This window comes from Chelonoidis abingdonii, chromosome 19 (assembly GCF_003597395.2).
Source record: "Chelonoidis abingdonii isolate Lonesome George chromosome 19, CheloAbing_2.0, whole genome shotgun sequence".
Taxonomy (NCBI): domain Eukaryota; kingdom Metazoa; phylum Chordata; order Testudines; family Testudinidae; genus Chelonoidis; species Chelonoidis abingdonii.
In genome coordinates, this window is record NC_133787.1 from 586,623 (window position 1) to 591,451 (window position 4,829).

Below are 4,829 nucleotides of genomic sequence, written 5' to 3' on the forward strand. Positions count from 1 at the left end.
CAACTTTCTAATCGCACAAACCTGAACACCCTCACCCTGCCCCTTCCCCTGAGGCCCCACCCTGCCTCTTCCCCTAAGGCCCCACTCCCCTGTCTCTCACTGCTTTTCCCCTCCCACGCCCCCGCCCAGGTCAGGAGGGACTCGCCTCTGGAGCTGGGGCTGGGACTGCAGCACCCTGACACAGGTAGGAGGCGGCCCTGGCTAAGTAGGGGCACGAGTGATGATCCGGTGCCTCCCAGCCTCCTCCACACGCAGTAGCGGGACACTGAGTATTCGGTCAGTAGGTCTGACCAGACACCATCAGATCCCTTCTTCGACTGGACTTTCCAGTCAAAAACCGGGCTCCTGGCCACCCTACCTTCAGGGAATGGGACATTATCGCAGATCTGAGCAAGTGCGCAGTTAGCAACTCCAAGCAGTTTATTGAGTAGAAATGTTGGGCCTCTGGCACTGTGGGGATCTGCTGGGGTGTCTTGCAGGAAGAGCAGCTGTAGCCCAACAACAAGATAAATCATTCTCTGGCCATGGCCATGCAGAGGGTCAGACTAGATGATCACCATGGGCCCATCTGGTCTTAGGATCTGTGGGCTGGAATCGCCAGCAGATTTATAGCACTTCTTATAAACTGTGCAGCAAACCCTGCTTTGGAAAGTCCCCCAGAGCCACAGATGCCTCAGCAGCTGACGTACGCAGCCATCCGTCAGTCACTGCTTTAGCGCAGCTGAAATACTCACATCTCACGAAGCTTTGGCTGGGGGCACAAAGGAGACGGGCGAGAGCATACACAGCCTGTGGCAGGTAGAGGCGCCCCGCTCACTTCCACCTTGGGGCTGCTGCTGCCTTCGTTCTCTACCAGCTCAGGGAGACCCCACCAGTCATCCGGGTACAATTCGTCCCCAGAGCCAGTGAGGTTCCTCGTTGCTTCAGAGCATGCCTGAGACTGCTGGCTGGTTTCTGAGAGGACTCGCCTCCCTGATTTCAGGTGCCGGTCTGTGAAGACACAAGTTCCCCTTGGATACAGACACAGAGGGAGGGGCAGGACGGGGGGCACCATTTGATCACTGGCTTTGGAGTTGAGAGGTCCTGAGAGGCAGCCTATCCCTGCCAGTCAGCCTAGCCTCCCCGCTGCCCCTCAAAGCTGGGGGTGGGTGAGATCTACTGCTGTGCCGCTGAGAGGGGGGGGTGAGGCACAGAGGAGCAATAAAAAAGTTTGTCTGGGGTGGCAGCTGTGACCACTTCGGGGGATGGGCAGCGCAGGGTAGCAGACAAGCCACTGGTTGTGTTAACAGCACGGACTATGGAGCTGGAGCAGCAGAAAGGACAATGGCTGTGATGCAAGAGAGGGAGGGGGTGAATGTGAAAGCTTTGTCAGCACCTTCGGTGCGCCCTTGGCAGCCAGCCTGTTTCCTGCCCTCCCCTCCCCAGACACATCTGGCCTGTGAGTCAGGCTGAAAATGGACGACAGTGCCAGGTCCATGCCCCCTGCTTTGATCTCCTTTGGACAGATGAAGAGGAAATGTTACAGTTGTCAGCCGTAAATCAAAAGGCCAATGGGAGCCCTGCCCCTGCCCGAAGCTCCTCGGCTCATGACAAGTCGTCCCATAGGCAGAGCTGTAACTAGGGATTTTTGCGCCCGAGGCAAGGAACAGGGGCAACGCGTCCAGCTTTTTGGCGGCGGGTTCCTCTTGGAAGGAAGGAAGGACCTGCTGCCAAATTGCTGCCGTTCTTCGGCGGCAATTCAGCAGCAGGTCCTTCTCTCCGAGAGGGACTGAGGGACCCGCTGCCGAATTTCCGCTGAAGAGCCGGACATGCCACCCCTCTCCCTTGCCGACGACCGGCGGCAATTCGGAGGCGGGTCCCTCAGTCCCTCTTGGAGGGAAGGACTTGCCACTGAATTGCCGCCAAATGAGAGACTTTCTGCGCCCCTCACCTTCCGTGCCTGAGGCAAGTGCCTCACACACCTCGCCCTCATTACAGCACTGCCCATAGGGACCCAGAGCACCGCTCATGGTGGCAAACCTGGGCTGCAGGCAGGGCCTCACTTCTAGGGGCTGGAAGGATTGACATACTCCAAAGCTTGGGGAGAGCTGGGCCCACCAAGCCACTTGCCGAGCAGGGCTGGGGCACTTGGCATGATGGGAACCGGACTATAGAGAACCACTGGGCAAGTCTGCTCTAGAAAACAACATAAACAGCCCTTCCCGCCAAGCACATCCGCTCCCCACCCCATGTATTCACATTTCACAGCCCCCGTCTGCTACGTGCCAGCCCAGCATGGGTGAGAGCTGGAGTCTATTGCCAAGCGCAAGGAACTCAGTCTGTCTACATCAATTGAACTCTGGGCTCTGCCATGCAAGGTGCTGTTCTGACATACAGCAAGAAGCCATCTGTGTCCCACAACACTTACAAAAGCAGGTGTGACGGGAAACCAGGTCAAATGACTTGCCCACGGTACCACGGCAAAGCCAGGCACAGAACCTTGGCATCCCAGCCACTGGAACATGCTGCCTTTGGGAGTCAGCCTCACAGAGCAGTATTTGTTGTGCAGCTGCTTCTCCAGCACATGTGTCCTGCGCACGTCCCTGGTACGGCTGGCTCCAGCTCTATCAATAACTGTGATTAACGCAGCCTGCGATCCCCTGAGCAAGATGCTGCCGTGATTTATTGATGCCTGGAAAAACGAACGTGATCACGTTTATAGATTGGGAATTACAGCTACATCACAGGGAGGAAGTGGCACAAAGCCGGTTGTTGGTATAAATATTCCATGCCTGAGTGAGAAATACAGGCGTCCCCGGGATTTATTTACCCTGGATGACAAACACTTGGCAAGAGAAACACGCCTTCGTTTCACATTGGCTCATTAGTTTGTCTGGCCCTCTCAATTAGCTGTAAATTTTGGTTTTGGGTGCGATCTCTCCCTCCCGCCACAGGAAAAATTAGCAGTGCAGATATTGAAAAGGCGCCTAGGAAGTCATCGCTGTTTCCCCTCCTACAGCCCTCTGGGAGTTCCTTATTGTTTCTTTTCCTCTGCCCCTTCCCCACCCTCTCCCTGTCAGAGACTCTTGGGCTGTGTGTGTTGATTTCTTCCTCTTAGCTGGGAGGAGCTCAGTACTGAGGCCAGGAAAGTAACATGAAGGGAGAGTACAAAGGAGGGCAGGAAAGGACAAACTACGATTCAGCTTCTGGCAGGGGAAATGCAGCTGGCAGAGAGTGATCTGCAGTGCACTGATGCTGATACCTTTGAGGGGAGAGTGGAGAGTAAATTAGACATGATGCTGCCATGGCCTTTAGCTGTGAAAAAGGCTGACACTGCAAGTTTGCCCTACATACGTAAAGTTGTCTGATTCCAGAGCCCCTGCCTGTAGGGCTTTCTGGAGAGTGCGTCCGTTTCACTGCACCGCATTTCCTGGAAGCCCAGAGAAGAGCAACAAGAATGATCAGCAAGCCAGAGGGGCTGGCTTAGCAGGCAGGGTTGGGATAGGCCAGAAGATCGGGCCCTAGAATCAGCCCTGCTCCTCTCATAGGCCAGGGCCAAGTGAAGAGTGTGCTGCGCTTGCTTCGAGGCTGGGGCAGCTGGGGATCCCCCAGGAGGAGCTGTGGTAGAGTGTGCCAGGTCATTAGCTGGCGAGGTGCCTGCCTCAGCCATGGAGCCCTGCTCTGTTCTCTTGGGTGCAATCAGCAAGGTATCGGGGCAGGCGCAAGCACAGGGCCTTCACTGTGGGGATCCGGGCACAGAGCCTCTTCCCAGGGTGGGAGCCCTTCCCTTTCACTCCCATTCTCTGTACCCCTCATTCAGAGCTGCATGGCAAAAGCCACCTCTCCAAGATCGGCACGGGAGCCACCTACCCCTGCAGCACAGGGAGGGCAGCTCACAACCAGCACAGCTCCACAGGGATCGCAGCCTCTGGATCACTGTCCTCCACAGTAGCCAGCAGGAGAGTCAGAGCCCCAGTCCACGACCACCCAGGTCACCAGGCTGCCTGGCACTGCTGTTAGAACAGCCTCAGTCTGCACATCAGGTGCAAGTTCTGGGCTCTGGTTTCAAGCAGCAAAGCAGCACTTGTTTGGGTGACATTTGGGCAGATTTGATTTAGTCTCAAATTTCCCATCTTCTCCCCTCACCCCTGCCACCCTTATGATGTGGCTTTAGTGGCATCTGTATGAACTGTTAAAGGTGTGCATGAGACCGGCTCTGGCTCTTCTCCCCCAAAGGCTCGGTGCACTTTGCAAAGCTGAGTAAGAATTCTCCTCACTTTACAGGGAAGGAAACTGAGGCACAGAGTGGTGACGCGATTTGCCCAAGGTCACTGAGTGAGTTGGTGTCAGAGCCAGGCACAGGACGGAGGTCCCACCAGGCTGTGATGCTTTCCTTCTTCAGAAGCATCCTTGGGGAGGTAAATACATCTTTGTCTGATTCTAACTCAGAGTACTGAGACGTCTGATCTGCACAGAAGGACCATTCCTCTTTAGGGGAGAAGGGTTGAGTTGGGTGGGCAGGGAGCAGCTGAGAATTTAGGCAAGGAAACAAGGGCCGTTGGAGTAAGAACAAAATGTGGCACGAGGAACATGTCAAACACCTACAATGACCCTAGAGTTTGATCATCACCAGGGAGCTGGAGTGGTGACAGCCTGAGGGAATCTCTCCCTGGCGCATCGTGATTTCTGTGCAATGGCTTGTGGCTACGTAATGTACTCTGAGGGTGAGCGATCTTCATGGGAACCCAGCTAGCAGCTGCCAGTGCGCTGTGCTCAGGACCGGCGCCAGGGTTTCTGGCGCCCTAGGCGCCGGGCCATTTCGCCGCCCCGTGTGCGGGTCTCGTGGCTCT